We start from the raw sequence: 25,995 nt of genomic DNA, 5'->3' as shown, positions 1-25,995 counted from the left end.
AGCAGGAGCTGAGCTGCCCCACATTGGGTAGCTGGGGTCTTTTCACTGAAGGGGATCTGATATGGTTTGGCTCTGTGTCCCCACCCAGATCTCATCTTGAATTGTAACTCTCACAATTCCCACGTGTCATGGGAGGAACTGGGTGGGAGGTGATTGAAGTATGGGGGTGGGTCTTTCCTGTGCTGTTCTCATGATAGCGAGTCTCATGAGATCTGATGGTTTTAAAAAACGGGAGTTTGCCTGCACAAGCTCTCTCTCTCTTTGCCTGCTGCCATCCATGTAAGATGTGACTTGCTCCTCCTTGCCTTCTGCCATGATTGTGGGGCTTCCCCAGCCACATGGAACTGTAAGTCCAATTAAACCTCTTTCTTTTGTAAATTGCCCAGTCTCAGGTTTGTTTTTATCAGCAGTGTGAAAACGGACTAATACAGGGTCCATCTGGGAGAGGCTGCCTTTCTCTGAGGCCTCTGGCTTGGCAGTGTAGAGAAGGTTCACTAGTGCTTCTGGAATCTTCCTTGGCCCTTTGGGACTCAGCCTATAGTCAGAGCTGGTATAGGCCTTAGGTGGGGCACCCTTGGAGAGCTCCCTGGGGTAGGTGTCCAGGTGCCATGTATGGCTCCGGTTACTGTGGTGCCTCCCTCCCTTCGTCTACCTGGTGCTTCTAGAGGCTCGGCTCAGCCTCGTCTTGGCAGCTGGGCCAGGAGGCAGGGCTCTGTGGGTTTCCCATGTATATTTCTTGATAGGTGAGAAAGTGAGCCCCACCTGTGTGGCTCAGCGGTCAGCGCCTAACGCCGCATCTCCAGTTCCACGACAGAAACACCAGGTCAGGTGCATGGGTGGCTGGCGCACACCATCAACACCGTGAAGGCATCTCTTTGCCATTCCTGGTGCCCCCACTGGAGCGGGCATCTGAACTCTGGTGATTGATGACCTGGGGACTCTGGTGGGGCACAGAGTGCCCAAGCCCCTCCCCACTAGATGGCACAGCCACAGAGGCAGTACGGATGAGCATTCAGCACCCCTTTTCCGGGAGGGTCACCAGGGGCGGGGTGCGAGGACCCCTTTGCCCTGGGCACCTGTTGGACCTGAGTCCGGGTCCCAGCTGTTCTACCTCACACTGAGGTCGTGGTCACCTGTGTGGGTCTGGGTTTTTTGTCCGTGACAAAGGTTGGGACCAGAGGTAGATGGGTTTGCCTGCTCTATTGTTTCATGATGGAAACAATCCTGGTTGGTTGCCTGGTTTCTGCTTGGGTTCCCATTCCTTGCCCCGGCCCTACAGGATCAGTGGAGCACCATAGCCCTGCCTCCTTTCTCTGGCCAGCCAGAGGGCTTCAGAAAAGGCTTATCTAAGCCTGGCTTCTTGCCCTCTGTTCTTGAGGGCCCTGAAGAAGTTGACTCTGGCAGATGGCTTCTCTCAGATCACACACAAAGGCCTTGGAGATTGGGACTCCACACCCATTTCATTGAAACCTGCTCTCCCCCCATCAGAAAAAGGGCCATGTTTTCAAAACCATAACTGCTTCTCTCTTAAATCAACAATAAACAACAGCCTAAAGATTGCCCGTGAAAGTAAGTTCCACTGATGGCCGTTCTGGCCGTTGGAAGCAAGATATCAAGTTGGAGTGTGACCACAGGCGATCATGCCGCAGGTGAGTGTGTGTGCGCCTGGTTTCATTTCTATTGTTAATCCTTTGCCCTGTTTTTCTCTTTGTTTTTATTCCAAACCTGTCTGCTCCCAAGGGTCCCTGGAACCTTCTGCAGCTGTGCCTCTCCAGAGCTCCGCCTCATTAGTGCCACGTTCCTGGTTTGAAAACCATAGTACTTCAACCTCTTCTAGATGGGAGTTAACCTTTGCCCTCTGAAAGAAAGGTTTGATAAGCAAAGAGAGTTTGGTGAGCAAGATCCTTGTGGAGGTAAGAGCTGATCTCTGACGTCCGCTGGGAACTGGCTGCTCTGCAGGTTTCTGTATCACATTTTCTGCACATGTCCATTAGAATTGGAGATGGGGCGTATCTAGTGTTGAATAAAGGCCTGGCAGGCCCTCTCAGATGCACCCTGTCAGACAGAGCCTACTGTGGATTCTTTAGAAATGGCTTGACTCATTCTTGGTGGCGACCACACCACCCACAGGCACCTAAAATGAAAGGATTTTTGTTAGCTGGTTACCACCAAACCACCTCAGGCAATACGTGGGAGACTCCAAACCAGCTGCTGTTAAAAAAAAAAAAAAGGCAGCAGAGCAGTCATAGAACAGACCCTTCTTACTGCTGCATACAAGATGATCCCATGGAATGCAGGCAGCCACAGCTTTGTCCACATGTGCTCTGTGTATCTGGGGCTGCTAGGCTGGTTAGATTTGTGGTCTTCTTCCTCCTGAGGAGGACCCTAGAGAGAGCCAGACTGAGCCCTCACCATTGTTCCTTCCCCGGCAGCACTTACAGAATGATCCTCTAAGACCTCCCCTCCAGCCCTAGCTGGGTTCCTCATTTTCCAGCTATTTAATATCTTCTTTATGTCTCAGTGAATGTTCCCAGGCAGAGTAGCTAGACAGACTCATACTGACAGTTCTCAACAGCCAGTCCCATCCTCCTAAAGATCTCCAGAATCAGCCACATGGACCTGATGCTAGAGGCCTGTCAGCACTGGGGGACCCGGGAGAAGCAGCTCAGGTCTTCAGCAGAAGCAGGGAGGTTCTCCCAGTGGTTTTCCTTGACTGTGAGGAACTAGCCTGCTGCTTTGCTCAGGAGTGAGCTGCCGGCTCCCCTTTGATGTGCTGCGTCTGTTCAGAACTAGGCAGGGGTGCTTCACCGTGGCAGCACTTGAGTTAGGCAGTGGTTCATGGACTCTTCTCCCAGGGCCCCACACAAAACATTGTTAGCACAGACCTGCCACTCAGATCAAGGTGGCCAGCAGAGCCATCAGAGAATAGCCTTCAGAAGATGAATGGCAAGGCCAGCCGGCAGCACGTGAGGCCAGGGCAGAGACGCAGTGAACCGTTCCATGGCGCCCCGAGCCTGCTGCCAAGGCCGCCTTGGAGCTGAGATGGAGGCGGGGTGGCTGAGAGGCAAGTTGGATGTGCATGTTTGGGAAGAGGGCTCCGTAGAAAGTGCTGTAGGGGCCTTGGCTGGGGACCACGTGAGCCCTTGTGCGCAGAGGGCCTGTGTCTGTGGATCCGGGGTCCACCACAGGCCACTGAGATGGGACAGGGCTGGGAGGATTGAGGAGGGAAGATCCTGAGTGAAATTGTGAAATCAGGCCCAGCCTCATGTGGGAGGTGAGGAGAAAGGACCCTTCCGGAGGGCCCCCCCTCAATCCTGTTGTGCCTAATTCAGAGGGTTGGGTGGAGGCTCTCCTGAAGGGCTCTGAAGAGCTCTGCACCCGCAGCTGTGTGCCAGGAGTGGAGACAGGACAGTCGATACAAGAGGGGCCCCTGTCATGTCAGCTGCTGAGTCCCCTGGGGCGGCCGGGCCCTGGGGAATGGTGACCTCGCCTTGCCGCGCCTCTGCCACAGTCTCCCGTGGGTCCCCACTGCCGGGAGTTTTACCTACCTCCCAGCCTCAGCCACGAGCACCTGCAGGATGCGGTGCCACCCTCGCCGGTGCCCGCTCCCCTTCCGGAGGCTCTCTCCACCCTCACTGACGCCTCCTCGGGAAAGCCCCCGCTCCTTCCCCGACCTCACAGCATGCCGGGTCTGGGGCTTCCGCTGGGGGGCTTACCTGTTTTCCACCCCTGCTAGACTGGGAGCTCCGGGGCAAGGCCGTAGCTGCCTTGCGGATTGTTACGTTGTCCAGCTTGTCTCCACACGTGATACCCAGCAGGTGCCTAATAAACTTGTGTAGAAAGAGTGGTGGATGTTTGCTCTTTTATTTATTCTTCATAGAGCCCAGCTCTGCTTGCTAGAGTCCTCGAAGCAAGTGCGCAGTGTCTGACGGTCTTGGGTTGCTTCTGACTCATGGTGGCTGCTTGGGGGTCATGCTGGAAACGTGGCACCCTCAACTCCTGCGTGGAACCAGTTGTCCCCACTGTGATTCCTCTTGCTGCGGCTGGCCCTGCCTTCATGGCATTAGCGCAGCAGGGAGTTGCGGGCTCACTGTCTTAACGCCTGTCTCCCCCACCAGACTAAACCCCAAAGGGCAGAACTCTCTCATACACTTAGGACGGAGCAGGTCTCAGGTTATTGCTGGACGGACCAATGGATGAGTGGATGGACAGAGCAAAAAGATGAAAAGACAGGAAGGCAACTGGGGTGTGACAGGCAGGGTGGCCTGACCCTCCCTGTGTGGACAAGACTTGGTGGGAGGTGCCAGGCATGGCTAGGAGGACTTGGAGTGCAAGGTGTCCCCACATCTGTCCTGAGGGCAGAAGCAAGGGTGAGCCTCCCTCCTGCTAGAGCTGGCGGAGTCTCCAAAATAGAGTCCGGACCTGCAGGAACAGTGGCCCTTCCCAGTGCAAGAACGCCACTCAGAGTTGAAAGTTCTGGGGTCTCAGGGACGCCTGAAGTCCGTTCTTGAGCCCTTCCCATGGCTGTGGCCTCCCCTTAGGCAGGGGAAAGGGGGCCAGTGGGGAGCTTCCCCAGGGGCCTCTCTGCAGGAGGCCGCTGGGCACATGGTGGCCCCGCGCTGGGCGCTGTCAGCAGAAGTGCCTGGATCCAGACCCTGGTGGAGACAGCAGGCCAGGAAACCAGTGGCCCCTCCGCCCCGCACTGGGGCCCCATGAGTTACACCAGCCAGGCCCCACAGCTGAGGTACCAGGCGGAAAAGGCCTTGTGTGAATGGGGCAAGAGGCCAGGGGTGCTGGGGAAGGCCAGGAAGAGAGCAGAGAGGCCTTCACTCACACGCAAGCGCACGCCCCAGGGGCGCAGGCCTTGAGACACAGCTTGAGGTGGGGGTGTGGGGGGCTCCCTGCTCGTTCCCTCTAAGGCTGGCACCCCAGCCCTCTCTTTTGGGTGTCCCCATGCCTGGGCTGTGCCGTAGCACAGTTCATGGGAGCCCTGCCCCCAGGCCCTGCAGCCCTCACTGCCCCCAGCCCTGCTGCAGGGTTGGCCTCCCTTCTGTCACCCCACCTGCCACTCGCCCCTCTGTCTCGGGAAAACCCACTGTGATTCCCTTCCAAGGCTGACCTTCCTTCTGGTGGCTTCTGCCCCATTCCAGCTCCCCTTTCCCCATGGGATCATTAGACACCGAGCCCTCCCGAGGGCCCAGCCATGTGGGTGGAACACGGCAGTCACAGAAGAGGGAAGAGCCCTTTCTGCATGGAGCTTGCTTCTAGAGGGGAGAGACAGACCACCAACAGGAAGTGGGTGGGCTGTGTCGTGTGTGGAAAAGCAGCATGCTGGGAAATGAAGCGGGGCAGGGGAGCAGCAGGGGCTCTCCCAGGCTTCCCTCCTGCGGCATCTGTGCACCCCAGGCCTTCACCCTAGCACTGCTGACCTTCAGGGCTGCTTCCATCCCTGGTGGGGGCCGTCCTGGGGATTATAGGGTGTTCAGCAGCTTCCCCGAGCTAGATGCTAGGAGCCACCACCACCAACGCCAAAAAAAGATAGATGCATTTGCCACCTGGCTGGTTGCTCTCTGTAAACGTCAGCTAAATTGCTGGCCCAGGATCGTTGACATAGAGAAAATCTGTGACTTCCCGAGAGTCCTGGTGATGTGTGATGTGTCGCTTAATACAGAGTCTGGTGGATAGAGAAAGACTTGTCTCCATAGGTGTGCAGAGAGGGTTAGTATATGCCCTTTTATTGCCTGGCTCTTTCCAGGGGCTCCCAGAGGACCTTGAAGCAGTCAGGCCACCCAGGCCTTAGTTGGTGGCGCCATTCTCCCATAAAAGGAACCAGGCTTTTGGTGAAAATCGCTTATTCTGGCTGAGCATGGTGGCTCGTGCCTGTAATCCTAGCACTTTGGGAAGCTGAGATGGGCAGATCACTTGAAGCCAGGAGTTCAAGACCAGCCTGGCCAACATGGTGAAACCCCCATCTCTACTAAAAATACAAAAGTTAGCTGGCCGTGGTAGTGCATGCCTGTAGTCCCAGCTACTCAGGAGGCTGAGGCACAAGAATTGCTTGAACCCAGGAAGTGGAGGTTGCAGTGAGCTGGGATCGCACCACTGCACTCCAGCCTGGGTGACAGAGACCCTGTTTCAAAAAAAAAAAAAAAAAGCCTTATTCTTTGGTTGGAGCAAAGACTGCGAGGTGAGCCCGGAGCATCATGTGGTGTCAGGAAGGAAGTGCCCCAGCAATGGCGGCAGGTTTCAGGGACACAGGAGCTGACAGAAGGAGCTCCCAAGGGTCACAGCTGGGACATGGGACTAGCAAAGCAGAACTGGACTGTGACCCAATGCATAGAATATCCACAGGTCCAGACTGATATAAATCATTCAATAAGTAGATGGAAGAGACAAATCTCTTGCACAGAATAATTCCAAATAATTCCGGTAGATGCTTCCCCTCAAGGAGATAGAACGTAGCTCCCCACCCCTGAAGTATGCACAGTGCTTAGTGACTTGCTTCCAAAGAGTACACATTGAAGGTGGGAAACGGTCTTCACTGAGGAGAAACCTGGGCAGCTGTGTCTTAGCCAGCTGGAGGCCCGTGTCATCAGGGATCCTCCTGTGCCTAATACATACCCTGGATACCACATGGTCTTCCTTCCCCAACTGCATCATCCCAATGTAACCATGAACCAAACATCAGATCACCCGAATTGTGGGACAATCTACAAAATACCTGACTGGCACTCCTCAAAATGGTCAAGGTTATCAAAATCAAGGAAAAGCTGAGAGACTCAGCCAAGCCTGGAGGAGCCTCAGGAGATGTGATGATGAAATGTCACGTAGGCTTCTGGATGGAGTCCTGGAGCACAGAGAGGGCATTAGGGAGAAGCCAGTGATGTCTGCACACGGCGCGGGGTTCAGGCAATACTGTTCATTTGTGGTGACAAATCACATAGCAGTGTAAGTGGTAGAACCTGGGTGTTGGAGACACAGAAGCTCGGCACTAGCTTTTCAACTTTTCTGTAAATCTAAAAGTTTAAAATAAAAAGTTTATTTAAAGTGTGTGTGTGTGTGTGTGTGATATAAACAGTTGTGACCCAGCACTCAAGAGCTAGGAGTGGTGCAGGCAGACTCTAAACAGAGAAACGGAGGCATCACGCCTTCTGGGAGAGATCGGTGCTACAGAAAAAAACAGGGCTGTGAAATTGCAACCTGCCCCCGACACCCTCACACCTGATGCCCTGATCTCCCACATGTGAGCCAGGGGAAGAGGAGAGCAGCAGGCAAAGTCAGAGAAGGTGAGTCCCCTGTGGGCCATGGGAGGGACACAGAGATAATGCCCCTCCACCTACATGGTGGGGACATTCTGGGATGAAGGGGTATGGGGAACATAGCTGCATGTGGAGTGTGTGCACACGTGTGCAGCATTTGTGTGCACATGTATTTGTGTGTGCGAGTGCACATAATGTGTGTACACTTGTAGCATCTGAACTTGTGCAGTGTGTGTGTGTGTGTGTGTGTGCATGTGGGAGTGACATGACCACGCCTGTAATGGGTGAGCAGAAGCTCCTTTTCCCGGCAGCTGTGGCAGCTCAGGTGAGAGAGGATTACGGGGGGGCGACATGAGGAAGGTGGGGAAGGTGGGTGGGCAGCGCAGGCAGTGAAGGAAGGGTCAGTGTCCAGGAGGCACCTGGGGCTTTGGCTGGAGCCACAGATGTGCAGTGGGTGAGATGGAGGGGGTGGGTGCTGGGTTTCAGTGGGGGTGCAGGCAGGGCATTGTGGGGTGCCCTGGAAGCTGCTGCATGCTCCTGTTTACAGTGTGGGACACGCTGCTAAGGAAGACCCAAGCCACCTCCAAAACGAAGGCCATGGTCAAGAGACTCGCTGGCCAGCTGGGGCCGCCTAGCAGAGATGTCCTGGGGCCTGAGGCTCTGTCGGTCCCGCCTTCCTGGCTGTTGGCAGTGGTTTCCACAAGTCTAAGAAACCCAGAGCGCACTCCTGGCAGAAGGAGAGCCGGGGAGTCCTGCCTGCCCACAAACATCTTCCCACACTCCCCTGAAATTCTTCACTTTCTCAAACGGCAAGACGGTCTTGTAATTAGAGGTGAATCTGGGCTGATGCCACCCTCTCAAAAAGAAAATGTGCCCGTGCACCAGGCATTTGCACTTGCCTTTGAATGCAGCCATCTGTGGCCTGCTGTTTCACACCAAATTGGGAGGACTGGCCTGCGGTCCAGGCCGGGTGGAAGGACACACCTGGCCTTGCTGCAATGTCGAGTGAAAGGCAGGGATGAGGGTGGGAATGAGGGTGCCCCCTCCTCAGCTTTCCGAAGGAACAGCTTCCTTCTGGACAGTCCTAGAAAGGCCAGGGGAAGAGGAAGAAAAGAGGGGTCCCTAGCACCATCACCAGCTCCCTGTGGCAAGTCATCATCATCCATCCCTCCAAGCAGACAGTCCACAAGACAAATGCACACCTACTGCATGCCAGACCCTTATCTGGGCCTGGAGGAGGGCAAGATGGACATGAGCCTGTCCTCATGGAGCTTAAAGCCCATGCCTGAGACAGACCCTGGCCAAGTGAATAGCAGGAGCTTAGCAGGGAGGTACAGGGAGGGCTTCCTGGAGGACGTGGACAGACAGCCAAGCAAAAGGGAAAGTTGCCCACGTGAGGATGGCCACCGCATGGGAAGACCTTGACCTCCTCTCGCCCTCCAGCCTGGATTTTCCCCGGGGGTGCGAGCCATTGTTTCACATAGACAGTGACACACCCCACTTTGCATTTTGTAAAGTTCCTTCTAGAATGCCATTGGAGGCCAGAGTGGAAGTCAGGAGACATGGAAAGTGGGTACTATTGGAGTCTTCCTGGGACAATGTCACAGTACCTGAACCAGGGAGGAGGTGACCGAGGGCAGACAGAAGAGGAACAGGGTCTAAGCAGCCTGGAAGGTGGCTGCCCGCAGCTGTGAGGAGCAGGGAGAGTGGTGGAGGATGTGGGCTGGGCCGCCATGTGGACAGGGATGGGGAGGCTGGGGGGCAGAGGCTTGCTGATGAGTTTGGTGTCTCCCCACTGGTCTTCCAGTGCCCATTTGTAAAATGAAGGAGGTGGATGGACTATTCGCCAAGTCCCCTCCTAGCTCAGGACCCCTCTGAGGTGGCGTAGGTGTATCCTGCGGCCATGGGGAGGGCTCAAACCCCAGCACCTCCAAACTTCAGGAACCACAACCTGTGGCGCAGTCTTGGCTCACTTTGATTAAACATTCAGCTGTACTCGGCGGCAGCCCACGTCCATAGCCGATGCCCTTTCTGCATGGATGACTCACCAGAATTAATGTTCATTTGATTTTTACTATAAATTACGCCTCACATAATTTCTCCATTATGGACAGAGGACGGCTCCTTGGGAAAGGCTAGAGCGGTTATTTGGTCACTCATGCTGGGGAAGCGCTGAGTCATCGCTTCTCCCACGCACCGGCTGGCGGCAGAGGCGGTCACCTGGGCCATGGGCAGGTGGCCTAATGGATGCATCTCCCGAATCCACTAATGGGAGTGGCTCACCTTGGCCCCCAGAAGAGGAAGAGAGGAGTAGGCAGTGAGAGCTCCTGTTTTCCTGAACCACCTGAATATGGAAGATTGCGATGTGGAAGGCAAAAAAACAACAACAAAAAATCACGCTTTTAAAGATGGAAGGATCTCCTTTCTTCCCTACCTCTTTCCTTCAAATATCATGGCCTATCCCCAGAGTCCATACAGTCCTGGGCAAAATGAGTCAGCTTCCAACCCCGGGGTGCTCTCAGGCTCGGGAGGAGACAGGTTGATCAGGTCATCTCTGAAGCCGGCACACTGCAAAGTGTGTGGGAAGAGCTGGGTCTTCCCAGAGGAAGTGGCGCCTGCTGTGGCCGCAAGGCCGAGGGGCGGGCAGTATGCACCAGTGGGGAACAGCATGTGCAAAGGCCCTGGGGAGAGGACCTGGGGATGCCAGGTGCCCGTGGGAGAGGGGTAAGCACGGAGCATGGGTGGGGCCAGCTCCCATCCCAGAACTGTGCTCCTTTGTTGGAAAAAAGAGGAAAACACGAGGAGGCTCTGATGTTGTCCTTAAGGAGGGAACAGGCACCATCATCATTCCGCAGATGTCCCTTCCACATGAGGACCTGGCCCACAGTGGGCCTGGGGGCCTGACTCAACCACCTCAGGCTGTGAGGGAGGGCATGTCATAGAAATGGAGGCAGGGCTTGGGAGAGGGGACAACAGCAAGAGAGGCTGCCGTCTTCTTTCTTTTCACCAGTTTTGAAACCACAGGCTACTTTGTAAAAATCCGACAAAACCAGGATTGTGACTCATCAACCCCGACTCCCCACCCAGTGGAATAAACCAATTTGCTTAAGCCTCCCACTGATCTTGTACATTTGTCTTTTTTTTCTTAGTATCTGAAGCTCAAAAGAAACTAAAGTTTACATGAAAAAACACCCCAAAAACCTAGCATACTAGATTGAAGCAGACTCGTGCTTATCTGTTTTCCAAAAGAATTGAATTAAAAAACAAAGCCCACAAACAGAACGTCACGACTTTCGCCTTCGTCAGCCCCACCACTGCTGCTCAGCCATGGTGCCCAGAATCGCTCAGCCTGGGGTGCCCTCCCCTGCCCAGTCCCCACCACAGGAACAGGAAGCCAGGCGCACAGTGGGACCCACCAGGCAGGGTTTCGATGGGCCCCACAGGAATCCCCTCCCACACATCGTTTCTGGGACGCGGTTCAACGACCCGTGGCACCGACATTGTCCCGTCACTGTCCCTGTTTGCAGATGTGGAAACTGAGGCTCAGGGTGGTCATTTACGTAAAGTTCTTCCCTTGTAAATATCAGAGTGGACCTTGACCCTGGACTCTGCTGCCAAAAAACCAAAGGACACAAAAGTCCTAAGAGAAAGCCTTACTCTTTTCTTCCTCCAGACATCGGGTTTATACGGAACAGTAGGTACATGATTCCATTTATCTCAGTGGTTCTCAACTGGAGCAATTTTGCCCCCCAGGGGAGCATTTGGCAATGTCTGGAGACATTTTTAGTCATGACTGGGGTGGGTAGCGTCTACTGGGTAGAGGCTGGGGTGCTGCTAACATCCTACAATGCACAAGAAGGCCCCCACCGCAGAGAACAATCCAGCGACAAATGTCAACAGTGGTCCTGGAACCCTGATTTAGGTAAAACGGTGTTGGTAAAATATGTGTATGCCTGCACGCAGAGAAAGAGCTAGAAAGACATGTACCCAAATGTCTACATTTGTTTATCTCTTGGTGAAAGGACTTGGGTGATTTTTTATTTTTCTATGTTTTTCTGTACCGTTTGAATTTTTTAAGAAACAATGTCCATGTATCATTTTTATAATCAGGAAAAAAAAAGCTGTTTTCATTTTGTAAAAATAAAGAAGGGCTTCAGGACTTATCGATTCTGATCCAGCCCCCTCACTAACTAGCTGTCAGGAGCAGCTCTCCGGGAAATATGTCTATCTGGAAGTGAGAAGAGCAATCCTTCTTGCATTATATTATGGGAATATAAAGTAACATTGTCCTGGAAAAGCTCTCTGAGCTCAGAGGAGAAAAATCGTTGAGAATCCTGAGATATTACTTCCCTCACATATTTCCCCTCCGAGATGCTGTGTAGGTTTTTGCAGCATAGTGATTCAGGAGACCCGGCCTCGGTGAGGGCCCCCTATTTGCCAGGTACCTGGCCTGAGAAGGAGGAGCACGGATAGGCCCGGCGAACCTCCTGTCCTGAGGGTGTGTGGAATGGGCACTCCCACCTTGCAAAGATAGCATTTAGTCCCGGGGTGATTTTGATTTTGTCTGGTTTTTCCAGCCAGGGTATAACTGTCATTTGGGGTGGGATCATTCTGTATTGTGAGGGCCGTGGACTGGACGTTGTAGGATGTGTAACAGCAACCCTGGCCTCTACCTGTGAGATGCGATACCTCCCTTGCAATGGAATTACCGTGTAGTGCTAAAAAAGAAGCAGAAGGCTCATTGTAGAGGGATCAGAGCACCTCCGCCACCAAATCCAAACAACTGAACGTGTCTACAGACAAGGGCACGTGCTAGTGTGGGAGTGACAAAGTCACACGGGTGCAGACCCCTTGGCTCCAGCCTGCTGGGTGTTCTGACGAGTGGACTTTGTAGTGATAACGCAGGCCCCTGAGTCAGGATACTGGTTTGCTGCATTTCTGAGTCACTGCTCATGTTTTCCATCTTCAAAAATTTTCCATTTGTGTCTACCCCCTCCAAGACAGCCTACTGCCCAGACAGGACCCCTAGTGGTCTGGACACCCCCAAGTCCCCCAGACAAGCCTCACTAGGCCGTGTGAGGTGTGGGACCGGGGCTCCAGTTTTCCTACAAATAATGACATGACAGGTAGGCTGTGTTCCAGCAGCCAGGGTGACAGGAACCACAGAAATGAGCCCACGAACGCTGAAAAAACAAATCCCTCGCTTCCTGGGATCGCATAAAGCCAAGGACTAATTGTGAGAAGGCCCACAGAGAGGCTTCTGCGGCCACCCTGCACACCAGTGCCTGACATCAGAATGACAAGATGAACTTCAAATTGAGCAAGATAAAACCAGTTTGGGGAATGCAATATCTCACCTCGCTTCCTGTCTTTTAAAAAATCCATAATTCATAGAGAACCCAGTCAGGGGTGTGCAGCCCAAACTGAATTATCCTTTTTTCTAAAGACTGAGGCTGGGAAAGACATTTTCTTGACATGGAGAAAATAAAAAGCAACTCTTTTGAGCCCATGTCCCCTGATCTTGACTTCCTTGCTACAGAACCTTCATCCCACGGGGATGGGAACATTATAAACACATGCTAAATGACATTCTAAGACACATGCTAATGACACGGCTAGGAATTTATCCTGCTGCTGTCCTCACGCAGGCCCAAAGGATGAATATACTGGTTTATTCATTGCGGAGCCGTTGATAATAGCAACAGACTAGAAACAACGCAGGTACCATCACAGGATTGGTTAAATAAACCCCATTTCTCCCTTGTGATGGAATTACCACGTAGCACTAAAAAAAAGAAGCAGGAGGCTCATTGTATAGTGATCGGAGACGCGTCATTGCACTGGTGAAGCAAGGTGCAGAACAATATCGTATGCTACCATCTGTGTTTATTTTAAAAAGGGGAAAAAAATACATGTGTGCACTGGCATGTGTATACCCTGTGCATCCCCAGGCTAGCTGGTTCCCAGGAGGAGTGGGTGGCAAGAGAGAGGCTACAAAGACAAAGATGCCTCCCGCCCCACACTTTTGTAGGTTTTGCTTTTTGAACCAGAAATAAGTGCTCAGAAATCAATGTATAAGATTGAACTTTCTTAAAAACAAAACCCAAACCAAAAACATACTGTGATAATTTGTTATATACAAAAAAAAAACATCATAGGGGAGGGAAAATGAATTCCTACGAAACAAACCTGAGCGTGTTGCCTTAGGGAAGCCCGGCCTGTGCTCTGGACCTCAGCATTCTCCATGCAGAGGCCGTTTTCTAAGGCTCCCCTGCTTTTCTAGTATTTTGTGACGCTTTGGTGTCTTCCAAATAACAACATGGGGCCGGGCCTGGTGGCCCACGTCTGTAATCCCAGCACTTTGGGAGGCCGAGGTGGGCGGATCACGAGGTCAGGAGTTTGAGACCAGACTGGCTAACATGTTGAAACCCCGTCTCTACTAAAAATACAAAAATCAGCCAGGCGTGGTGATGTGCATCTGTAATCCCAGCTACTCAGGAGGCTGAGGCAGGAGAATTGCTTGAACCCAGGAGGTGGAGGTTGCAGTGAGCTGAGATCACGCGCTGCACTCCAGCCTGGGTGACAGAGCGAGTCTCTGTCTCAAAAACAAACAGAAAAACACAAAAAAACCCCACAAATAACAACACGGCCATCCGCGTCCTCTAGTCGTGGGCCAAAACTTATTCCAAAGCTCTTGTCCCTTTAACCTTCATTTCCCAAAGCAAAGTAGAGATGGTTTTGGTTGATACATGGACAATTATTATGCTAATGTGTCTGCGCCCATTATGATGGATATTTCCTATTTGTGGCAAGTGATAGAGATTTTTCCATTCACTATGGAGAGTAAAATTTCCTTGTCAAATCACGCATTTAAATAATGAAAGAGCAAAACAATACTAAGAAAATCATAGCACAGCTAGGCCTGCAGATGCAAAATTTCAGAGAGCTGAGTCCCTGCTAGCTGAAATTTGGGGTCCATGGCTCTGCACACACCACCCCGTCTCCCCAGAAAATCGACTTGACTTTCAGTGACCAGGCCTTTTGGATTCCCTGAATCAGTATGATGAACAGAAGAGAAAAAAACTAAGCATTTGCTGTGAGCTTTCAATTTCTCTGCAGATCCAGGTGTCCAGTCATCAGCTGTGGAGTGGGGAGATGGTCTCCTCAAAGAACAGGGTGCTTTTTACTTGGTCTGTCCATCTTTGAATAGCAATGATGACCTTCACTTTCTACTGCATTTGAGAGCGTATTTTCCATTCCACTTTTTGTCCATTCTCTGATGTCTATTATGGCTTAAGTGCTGCAAATCCTACGCTGGTAAGAGAGGCCCTAATGAGTCATGGGTTTGGCTGGATCGACACTTGCCTGCAGCCCTTTCTCAGAGACATTGCGAACAGTGCCAGGGATGGGTTAGCGGAGAAAGCTCTCCCTCTGAAGAGCTGTGGTCTGAGACCTGGTTAATAGATGAGATGGTGATGTTGTTTATGGGATACTTAAATGCAAGTGATCTCCAAATTACATTGCAGAAAAACACAGGAGGGGTTCCAGTGGAGCGGGACATAATGGCTTCTCCTAATTGGGGCAAAGAGAATTCCAGCCGTGCGGGCTAAGGGTGATATTTGCAGAGTCACTGTCACGGAGAAGCAGCATCTCACAAGCCCCCAGCTCTCCCATTTGCCTTGGAAATACCCAAAGTGCCTATTTATTTGGAGCTGGCTACAGCATGGCCCTCCTTGCATGCACTCTTTGAAAGACATCTCATTTGTTAATTTTCCTCTTCTAGAAAGCTTGTTAGTCTTTCTACTTTCATGGAGGCCGTGAACCTGGAGCTGGGGAAAGGCAAGCTCCTGGGGAACCCGAGTTTCTGGCTGGTCTGTAGAGATGTTTCTGGAAGGTCAGGAGTGGGCCATCTTTTTGAGGGTTTAAGACAATCCTGAAAATAGTGCTGGAGACTGCTAGAGGTAGAACAGACATGAGCGGACTTTGCTTCAGGGAACCACCTGCAGCTACCCTACGGAAGACAAAAAAGAACCCAAACTATTTGACGTGGTTTGAATGCTGACTGTGCACACCTCATCTCATTGGATCATACAAGGAAAGTGCTGGCGTGATCCCCCTTCACAGGTGGGCAGAGAGAGGCTCTGAGAGCTTGGGCGACCCACCCACATCTACACAGACATGGGACCTTGCAGATGGGGACTCAACCCCAGGTCTGACTCCAGAGGCAGGTTGCCACCCCGAGAGGCATGAGGGACTCTAGAGGGGCCAGAACCAGCCCCAGGGTGCCTGAGGAGGGGCGAGGGCTGTCCACAGCTGATTCCAGAACACACTGCCCATGACGGCTTGTTCAGAATGCACGGCCACATTGGAGAGGGGCCTGGGCATGTCCAAACTGGGGGTCATTTTATGTCTCATCAGAGGAGAGGGTAGTGTGGTGGGAGGAAGCTGGAGAGGAGGCTCATGGAGATAGAGCCCTGCCTCCGTTGTCCAGCGACTCAGTTCTGGCCCAAGCCTGCACCAGCCACTACAAAGCAAACAAAAGCATCCATCCAGGGAGGGGCTGGGCTCCACTCAGGGGACTTCTCCAAGCTCTCCTGGGTGCAGACGGAGACTCCCAGGGAGGTATTCTGGAAAAGGCAATCTGCTCGTCTTCTGGTGTCGTGGTTTTGCCTCCTCAGCTGGGCCAGCACCTGTTCCTGCAGGTGGCTGGGATCCACCGCACACTCCTGCCCTCTCCCCCTTCTCCGCGCAGAAGCCCCTGGCCCTGCTCTCCTTCCACTGCAGCACTTAGTTCTATAACACATTCCTGGCCTTTGCTTATCATCTCTTTGTTTGCCTGCAGTGGATTAAGTCTAACTAAATGAAATTGCTGCTCTTGCAGGTCAAAGACAGCCACATACTGGCGATTGTGCGTGTGTTCTTCTGTATTCCATTCTGCGAGGATGGGGCTCTCCTTGATGCCCTGCTGAAGTGTGACAGCTAACACAGCGACTGCCCCAAAGTGGCCCTTCAAGAAACGCTGTGGGACGAGTGGATACAACTGGCCATTTGGGGGCTTGGAATGTCAACTTCCTGGGCTGTCAGCCCCAGAGACAGAACATATTCTAGGTGATTCTGGGAAGACAGGAAGCCTGCAGACTCTAAGGTACTCCAGCTGTCCTGCAGGGTCCCTCGTGATCCAACCACGCATGGTCCCAGGCACAAGAAGGGGCGATTGTCAAGCCTTCACACTGCTCTGCTAATGGTGGGCGTCCAGGCAGCAGAGGCAGAAGCCTAGGAACAGTGTGAGGCCATCTGCCCCAGCCCCCCAGGACGCTTCCTCCTGCACATGCGTGGGAGCCTGGAACCCTTGCCCACTGCCCACGCTGGAGGGAGTGGGTGTGGAGTGAAGGGCTGGGGGCAGGCGCCAGTGACGCAGTGGGCCCAGTTGGCTGTGTATACCCAAAGATGACCGTTTTATACATCAGTGTCTAATGAAGATCGCAGGTGAATGTGAATGGAACTAATGAGAAAATAATTATCCAAGCCGGGAAGCCATCCAGGCTCTGGATGTTGTGATTTTGGTGCTAATGGAAATGTGGCAAGGAGGGCGGTGACTGGAAGGAGCGGCCACTTGTGCTTCTCTGCACTTGAAGTTTCTGGTCCCAGAAAGTTCCCCAGTGGGGGAGAGTAGAGGGCCAGCCATGGAAATTCACCCCAGCCTGGCCCATCCCCAGCCCCAGCCCCACTCCCTTTAATCCTAAGTGGAGCAAATGGAAAGAAGTTCACCTGGGGGTCGACACTGGTGCCTCCTGAACTCAGCAGACCAGGAAGGGCTGCGGTCGGAGGGGAGAAGGGCCTGTGGGGGATCAATTCCTTCCACTGTCCAGGCACTTTAGGATCAGGTTGAAACCCCCTCCTTTCAGAATCTGAAAAGCGCTTGGTCGGGGAGATTGCCCGAGGAGGACGGGCAGGAGGCAGCCGGGGCCATGGCCTCAGAGGTGATGTCTGGGTTCCTCTTCCGAGCCCTGCCGCCATGTTCCTTGCTCTCAGGTAAGGCCACTCGATTGTCTTCCGAGAGAAAGGGACATTCCACCAACCGAACCACCATCTATGCCCAGAGATTTCAATACCTCCAGCCTACTTGGCGGGTTCACCTATTGTTTCCCGTCCATTTTGATAAGGCTGCAGGGGAAGATAAGGCTATAGGCCCGCCCCCTCCCAGCCCCCTTCCCATTTCCTGGAAGCCAGGACAATTATGGGACAGAAGAACTGTACCCTGGTGACCTCCCAGCATTTCTAGGGGCTGGTGGAGTAACACAGATTGCAAATTCAGGTCATTTCCAAAGACCCCAGGTACATTTCTTGGGGATCTAAATTGCAACTGAACTTGTGTTACCAGAGAGGAAAACCCATCTTCTTGTTCACTCTTAGCTCCAGCCTTCAGGTTCAGCCTTGGGTCTACAAATTACCCCCTGTGAGGCAGCAGCTAAGTTAACGGGCCTAATTTAGCATTTTCTTCTCCTTGCGGGGTGGAGAGCGGGGAGTGTAAGCCTGGCCATTCTGCTACATAAACTTGAACAACACAGGGTGCCAAGCCCTGTCCCAGACTTGCTGGTTTTGAGCTTCCAGGAATGGGGTTCCGGCATCTGTATTCTTACTAAAGCACCCCGTCCTCCAAACCAGCCTTGGAAACGCTGGCTTAAGGATAATTCCAAAATGGATTCTTCATTCAAAAGGTTTCAGGGGAGATTTGAGGTTGAATGGTGAGCAACCGACTTGATTTGCATGAGGTGAGAAGTTTTCGACTACCTTGAGACTTGCTCTCCAAACGACTTGAGGCTGTAATTATACATGCAAAATGAAGCTAACGTTTCAGAGAAGTATCTGGAGAATTGAAGTCGGAAGAAGCACATTCCTCTGAAATACCTAGATAATGAAAGAAAAAAATATATTCATTGCATAAATTGCTCATTAATTCACTCCTCTGTGGGGGCACACAGCTTAAAAGCAGACGCTTTGATTAATCCAAGCTGTATTAAATCCTCAAGATGCTTTTTTTTCCCTCTGTGCCTGGATCTACATATTTCTTTCCTCTAAAAAATCATAATAAAGCTGTCCTTTTGCAAAAAATGCATTTCAGATTTGGCTTGGCAGAATGAGCCCTGTAGTTGGTACAATCAATTTGGGTGCACCTTTTTTAAGTACACATTTTAAAATCAGATGCATTCTTTTCAGTTCACTGGAAATGCTAATTTTTTTTTCCATCGCATTTCAAAGTTACATTATGTGTGGCTAAGCGAATAACATCCAACACAATAGCACTTCAGAAAGACTGAGGAGGGGCGCGGTCCCAATCAGGGAGAAAGCCAGGGAAATGGTTAATTTCAAAGACAGGCAACTGATTGGGGAAAAGAATCTATAGAATTATTTATTTCGTTAAAAAAAAAACCCCAAAAATTCAAAAACCACTTGGAAATAACAAGCATCTAATCCTTGCAAGTTGATTTTTCAAGGCCCTCTTAATGAAATCTCAGCATATCTGTTCCTCACTCATGGACTGCGGGGCTGTCTATGGGATCGTAGACTCAGCGCACTTTCTCTTACTCCCTTAGCTGTTTCATGCAGGTGCGATGGATGATCAATTGTCTACCTGGCTTCTCTGCTTCTGATTCCTCTGCTCCCCAGACCTTTGGCCAGTTCCATGAGAGGCCAACCCCACGTGGAAAGCCTCTTACAGGTGAACAAAATCATACAAGGAACTTCCATTATCTAGTGATTTTACAAAAGAGCCTTTTTATGTCGCTGGCTTGACCCAGTAAGAGTTTCTGCAGTATCTTCCCAGAGCTCAGTAGTATACACTTTGTAATGTCTTGTTTTACAAAGCTTATGGAGGAGAATGGAAACGTTCTGTATTAAAATAAACAAACAAACAAAAAAAAACAAAAAAGTCTCTGTAGTAAATAGGAAAGAGGATAAACATGAACGATTTTGGAGTACTTTAGGAATATCCTTTCCATTCAATGAACACACTGACCTGTTGTTCTAATCTGTTCATTTATGGAAATGGGCCTCAGACTTGGGATTTTGTAGACCAGTAAAAACAAAACAAAACAAAACCAGGAGATTGCCACTTTTTTTTATTTTTTATTTTAAACAGAGTCTTACTCTGTTGCCCCGACTGGAGTCCAGTGGCATGATCTCAGCTCACTGCAACCTCTGCCTTCCGGGTTCAAGCGATTATCCTGCCTCAGCCTCCTGAGTCGGTGGGACTACAGGCATGCGCCACCACGCCTGGCTAATTTTCGTATTTTTAGTAGAGATGGGGTTTCGCCATGTTCACCAGGCTGGTCTTGAAGTCCCGACGTCAGGTGATCCACCAGCCTTGGCCTCCCAAAGTGCTGGAATTACAGGTGTGAGCCACTGTGCCCAGCTGCCACTTTTTATTTTATCAAGAAAGGGCATAAAAAAGCAACCACATATCATAAAAAGAAGAGCATTTGAATTCCCTAAGAACAACATAAGCAAGAAGGAGCGAATGTCAGGAGCGATTAATGAATGTATTTATTCCACCAATGTTTTCTGGATGCCTCCCTGTGCCGGTGGCATCCCAGGCGCGTGGGTGCTCAAGGTCCTGCCCGGGGACAGCCTTTCCGCTGCGTGAGTGTAGCTTTGTAATAGGCTTGCTCTCTGCTCACCACTTGGCTGGCTTCCCTGTGGAATGAGTGACCAGGGCCAGTCCCGTCCTGAGCCGGCGTGGGGGCCCTGGCCTGGGGAGGTCTTGCTGTGCTTGATAGCGCTTTGGCAACCACGTGCGTGTTCCTCCCTGTGTCAGGAAGTCACGCATATTCTCTGGGCGATGGTGTGACCACGCCACAAATCCAGCATGGCTTCCGCCATGGAACCTGACAGCAAATAGGCAGTGAGTTCCACCACAGCACACGAGCGGCGAATGAGCAGACAGTGGACGGAGAGGGGAGTGATGGGAAGCAAAACCGGACCCACTTCTCTTCCTAAGCACCCCAAGAAAGTCACTACCCATCTGGAAATCCTGACCCAATGACCCAGTTGGTGCCCACAACAGGGCCTGGCCTCAGAAACCCCTCCCATGCTGCATGGACCCCCTGATCGTTCATTCCCCCTCTTTTTCCAGGAAGCACCAAGCACCTCCTGCAAGCCGTCCTGGCATCCTCTTCCCCAGAGGGCCTTTGGCTCTGAGCCCTCGTCCGCAATGACCACTTTCACTGCCCTCTACCACAGCTTTGGTGCACAGACCAGTGAGCTGGAGGGCTGTTCTGACTAAATCATCAGAAAAGGACCGTGCCAGTACCAGCCCCGTTCCTTCCGGGAAAAATGTCTTCTTAAAAAACAGCACCCCGCCCCCGCCACTGACCTCAGGGATTCCTCAGCCGCTTATGCAAACTCGCTTGAAAGGCGGTCTCTGGGCTGTAGCAGCAGAGAGGGTGGCTGGTGCAGGGGGATTCATGATGCGTGGATTTTGTAGAAAGATGTTCTAGATCGGGGTGGGCAAACTCGGGCTTTTGGACAAATCTGGCCTGTCTGCTAAGAAAGAAAAAAATATACATATTCCTTTTCTCATAGATATATATTTCTTTTTCTTATATATATTTATACACATATATGTGTGTGTATATAGAATATACATATATATACTTTTTCATACACACACACGTATGTTTTGAGACGAGGTCTCCTTGTGTTTCTCAGGCTGGAGTGCAGGGGTACAATCATAGCTCACCTTAACCTCAAACTTTTGAACTCAAGTGATCCTCCTGCCTCAGCCCCCTGAGTAGCTGGGACTATTGGTGTGTGCCACAGTGACTGGCTAATTTTGTAATTTTCTGTAGAGGTGGGATCTTGCTATGTTACCCAGACTGGTCCCTAACTCCTGGCCTCAAGCCATCCTCCCTCCTTGGCCTCCCAAAGCATTGGTGTCAGCCACCACGCCCGGACAAGAATATCTTTCTTAGTATGCAGAAATGACTCTGGGAACCCAGATTTGAGCTTCTCATAATATTTTCTTGGGACCCAGCCACGTCTGCTTGTGTAGTTTTCATCTACAGCTGCTTTTGCTGAAAATATGTACTATCAGCTGGGTGCAGTGGCTCATGCCTGTAATCCCAACACTTTGGGAGGCTGAGATGGGTGGACCACCTGAGGTCAGGAGTTCCAGACCAGTCTGGCCAGCATGGTGAAACCCCATCTCTACTAAAATACAAAAAATTAGCCTGGCGTGGTGGTAGGCACTTGTAATCCCAGCTACTTGGGAGGCTGAGGCAGGAGAATTATTTGAACCTAGGAGGTGGAGACTGCAGTGAGCCGAGATCACGCCATTGCACTCCAGCCTGGGCAACAGAGCAAGACTCTGTCTCAACAACAACAACAACGACAAATGTGTACTATCAGGTGCTTTATGGAACAAGTTTTCCAAGTCCTGGTCTAAATTCACTGATGGACTTTCAGAGGGCTCCTTGAATTCTCTGGGATTGTTTACAAAGTGGGACTTTTCCAGAAGAAAGTCCACAGTTTTCATCAAGCTCTCAAAGGGGCCCCAGTCCGCAAAGCACAGGGCTGCTAGACTGAGCAAATACAAATTCAGGACCCCGACCTCCCCACCGCCCCCCCGGTTCACTGGAACTTCAGATGACTGGATGACTTTTTAGTACAAGTATATCCTATTAGATATTTGGGACACACTTATACTAAAAAAAATAAATAAGCCGGGTGCAGTGGCTCATGCCCAGCACTTTGGGAGGCCAAGGAGGGTGGATCACTTGAGGTCAGGAGTTCAAGACCAGCCTGGCAAACATGGCAAAACCCTGTCTCTACTAAAAATACAAAAATTAGCCGGGCGTGGTGGCGCGCCTGTAGTCCTAGCTACTCAGGAGGCTGAGGCAGGAGAATTGCTTGAACTCAGAGGGACTCAGAGGGTGGAGGTCGCAATGAGCCAAGATTGAACCACTGCACTCCAGCCTGGGCCACAGAGTGAGACTCTGTCTCAAAAAAAAAAAAAAAAAAAAGAAATTCATGGCTTATCTGAAATGTCCAGTGTAACTGAGTGTCTTGTATTTCATCTGCAACACAACCAGAAGAGTAAGAAGGATGAATTCCTAAGTGTCCCCTTCTCATGACCCTGCTTGCACTCTTGGGCTGACTTCCCTTTCAACAAGGTGATGGAACTCCCCGCTCACTCCTCCTGGGCCCCTCCCTCCAATGTTTCTTGAACCATTTGGTGGTCTAGTAAGGAACATGAAGTTATACTTATTTCCTCTAAACTTATGTTTGTATATTTTTATGGCATAAGTGCTTTTCTGATTGCAATTGAAATCCATGCTTATTCTAAAAATGGAAATCCTGGCCGAAATGGACAATAAAGGAAGGGAAAGTATTCCATGAAGGAGCTGCCGGCTGCCACCTGATGGCCATAGACTGTTTGGGATGGGGCTGGGTTCTCCCGTGTCTCCCCAGCGCGGGATGTCTTTCTGAGCACGCTGGCTTCATTGTCTTCTCCGTGTAATGATGTCTTGTAGACATCTCTCCAGAGCAGAGCACGAGCTCCTCCTCCTTCTTCTTAACTGCTGTGTCCTATTCCATTAATGGCTGCACCATCGTTGACCTACAGGTGAACCTGACACGATCCATCTCCGCACCATTGAGGCACTGGTCCTCTTACTCTGATCAGAGGAGTTAAGAAAATCTAGTATTGCATTGTTATTCTTTTTATCAAAGTAAGACATGTACATAATGTAAAAGCCAAAGAGCTCTGTAGGTTGAGGATGACAAATCCAATCCTCAGCCCCACCCTCTCCAGCGGCTCCTCCTCGCTGCCTTCCCAGCTGCCGCCTGTGTCATCTGCCAGCATGTTTCTAAGAACGTGCTTCAGTGGCTGTCTCTCGATTTATCCGTCCCGGACATTCTGCACTGAGCTCCTTCCCTGGCAGTGAGGGGTTTGCCTCCTTAGACCCCATGAAGAGCCTCCCTCTGAAGCTCTTGTCCTCTGCTGTCCTCAGGACTCAGCTGAGAGGCTGCTCTCCGGCCTCCCCAGCCTCAGGGGCTCCCTTTCCAGGACCCAGTCACACTCGCCCTGCTACAGGGCTTGTTCTTGGCCGGCCATCCTTGCAGAGGGCGGGGGCTGCCTCTGCCCTCAGTGGGGCGTGGCCTGAGGGTTCGAGGAGGCCGAGGAGGAAGGCAAGTGGGCAGGCAGGAGTGAGGACACGGGGCTCTCTGACCTGCCGATGGCCAGCCAGGTGGACGGAGGCCCTTCCCACCTCCTGCAGAGAGCTGTGGGCCTCTGCCCCTCTCAGTGTGGACCTAACAGACCTGAGACCACAGCACGGCTTCTCTTGCTTGGGAAAACCCGAATTTGCTCAAATAATTCCGCCACTGTCTGCTGAGTGCCAGGCACAGTGCTGGGGCTGGGACGAGAAAGGCCCTGCCCACAGCCTCGCCCTGCGGCCCAGAAAACACTTGTAAGGCCGGAGCCCAAGCCGCCATCTTTTCTGCAGGTGCTGTTTGGGAGAAGGTTCTAGGACATCTTGGAATCATTAGGTAAGCAGGGAGCCTCGGGAATGAGGGTGGGCCCTGGACAGGTTACTGTGGGTGGGTATTGGGTGCATTCAGACCCACTCATCTCCTATTTCTTGAGAAGCTCAGGGTTGCCCAGTCCCAAGTGAGCAGAGCAAGACCTGGCTTTCCCCAGGGAGCCTGACACCTGGGCAAAGAGGCAGGACCCACATGGGAAAGACCAGGGCAGTGCCGTAGCCCCCAGTGTCATTAAAGTGCCAGAGGAGTCACAGAAAGGCCAAGAAGGGGCTCAGAAAGTGACCACCATGATACGGAAAACACATAGCCAGCATCCTCTGTGGCCTGCCACACAGCCCTCACAAATCTACCCATTTAATCTCACAACAGTGCTCCTGATGGGGAAAACGAGGCGTGGAAGGGGCAGGTGTCTGGCCAGGCTCTCACACCTTGTAAGTGGCAGAGCTGGGAGTCAAACATGCCAGGGGGCTCCAGGACACATGCTCTGCTAACCGCACGCCATGCTGTTCTGCTGTCATTAGGAGAAATTTATAACAGGCACGTTGACGATAATAGTGTTGATAATGCTAATTTATCTACAGAATTCTCACCACACCCACAGGAGGGAGGGAGAGAGGAAGAGATAGGAGGAGAGAAGAGGAGAGAGGAGAGAGAACGAACCATGGTGGGAGGGAGAGCACCAGGCTGCATAGCCCCCACACAGACAGGCAGCCTCTCCCAGGAGGCTCACAGGTGTGTGCCTCTGTCCCGTCAGGCTCAGCCACGTGGATGCAGGGAATGCTGTGCACCTGCGGCCTCCAGACCCCGGAACGGCTCTTGTGGGCCTCATCATCTCCAGGCTGAGCCATAAGCTGTGTCCTCCTGGGAACACAGACTTTCTCTTCCAACATCATGGGCCATGAGGAGCAAGAGGTGGACGGAGAGGTGGAGATGGCACAGGTAGGTGGGGCGGCGGGACAGCCTTTTATTCCCGAGGCGTGTGGGGACTACATGCTCCACAGAGTGCTAGGAGGTGTTTGTAGGTGGAAAAAAAAAAGGGAGAGAGAGAAATGTCAAGTTCTTCAAAGTTAAAAAAGAGTTCTTCCGGCAGGCCTTGTCAGGGCCTTTGCAGGGTTGATGGGCAACGAGACTCCCTCCACCCCCTGCCAGCAGGGGAATGTTGCTCCTGCAGGTGGTAGTTTTGTCTATTTCTGTTTGTGTCCTGGGCACCTGAGCCCAGGCCTGTAGTAGCTACTCGATACATGTAACAGGAAGAAAACCTGGCCAGTGTGCGGATAGGGTTCCAGTACATGGTGAGGATTGAGCTCCAGGGACTCTGCCACAGCTGGCCATGCCCACGCATTGGGCGCACGGTCCTGAGAGCCAGGGTCAAGGGAAGGGACTGTCCCTGTGCTGCCAAGGTGCCCAGAACACTCCACACACTGGTACCTGAGGCTCTGCCATCTGAGATTCAGACCTTCAGCCGAAACGTACACAACGTATACACATAGGCCATTTAAATGCAGAGACCCATCAAAGGACCAGGGAGATTTTTGTTGGTCTTCCTTAGTTTGAGGTGGAAATAGAGATCCAGATAGAGGATAGATCTTTCCAGAGTTCCCAAGTCCACCCTCTGGTTCGGCATTTTGCTGGAGTCCTCTCAGAACTCAGTAGCACTGCTGTGCTCACAGCGGTTCCTCCAGCGAAGGACGCAGCGTGAGGTCGGCCCGGGGAAGGGCGCGTGGGGCAGGGGCCAGGAGGACTCCAGGTGTGAGTTCCAGCTCTCCTCTCTCAGGGAAGTGGCATGGACACCACTTACCCACATGATGTGTGACTGCACACAAGTGCTGCTAGAACTGGAAGTATCCACTGGGGCTCTGCCACATAGACGTGGCTGCCCACCCACATGGCTGACCTCCGTCTCCAGCCCTCTGGGAGTTGAGCCCAAGGCCCCCGCCATAAAGCATATTGTCAGCATAAGCGATCCGGGATGGCCCAAGACCCTCAGTTAAACAAAGACACTCTTATCAGGCAGGACATCCCGAGGGCTTAGCAGTCACCTGCCAGGAGCAGAGGCCAGCTCTCTCTGGGCAAGGTTAATGCTTCACCACACAGTCACCCGCTGTCCCGAGTTTAGAATCCTGTAACCGTCAGCAGCTGACCCAGCCTGGGAGGTTCTGCTTGAACACTTTGATGGCTACCTGGGCCCAGGAGG

The 25,995-nt window shown here is 52.0% G+C and overlaps 1 long non-coding RNA gene and 2 other non-coding genes across 5 annotated transcripts in view; all 3 read left to right on the top strand.

Annotated features, from left to right (window-relative positions):
* Positions 1 to 2,067, top strand: part of LOC129138217 (uncharacterized) — a 32,964-nt gene extending 30,897 nt beyond the window's left edge. For all 3 annotated transcript variants that reach the window (XR_008541326.2, XR_010154140.1, XR_008541324.2), the window contains one exon: positions 1,741 to 2,067. This is a non-coding gene — a long non-coding RNA (uncharacterized LOC129138217). The remainder of the gene's footprint in view (positions 1 to 1,740) is intronic.
* A 598-nt stretch (positions 2,068 to 2,665) lies between these two features.
* Positions 2,666 to 2,752, top strand: MIR298 (microRNA mir-298). Its single transcript, NR_035726.1, has one exon. It is a non-coding gene; the product is annotated as a microRNA mir-298 (primary transcript).
* A 532-nt stretch (positions 2,753 to 3,284) lies between these two features.
* MIR296 (microRNA mir-296) lies at positions 3,285 to 3,363 on the top strand. Its single transcript, NR_035725.1, has one exon. It is a non-coding gene; the product is annotated as a microRNA mir-296 (primary transcript).
* Positions 3,364 to 25,995: the final 22,632 nt, after the last annotated feature.

Source organism: Pan troglodytes, chromosome 21, assembly GCF_028858775.2.
Source record: "Pan troglodytes isolate AG18354 chromosome 21, NHGRI_mPanTro3-v2.0_pri, whole genome shotgun sequence".
Classification (NCBI taxonomy): Eukaryota; Metazoa; Chordata; class Mammalia; order Primates; family Hominidae; genus Pan; species Pan troglodytes.
Note: the sequence above shows the minus strand (reverse complement) of the source record. Positions and strands in the feature narration are given on the sequence as shown.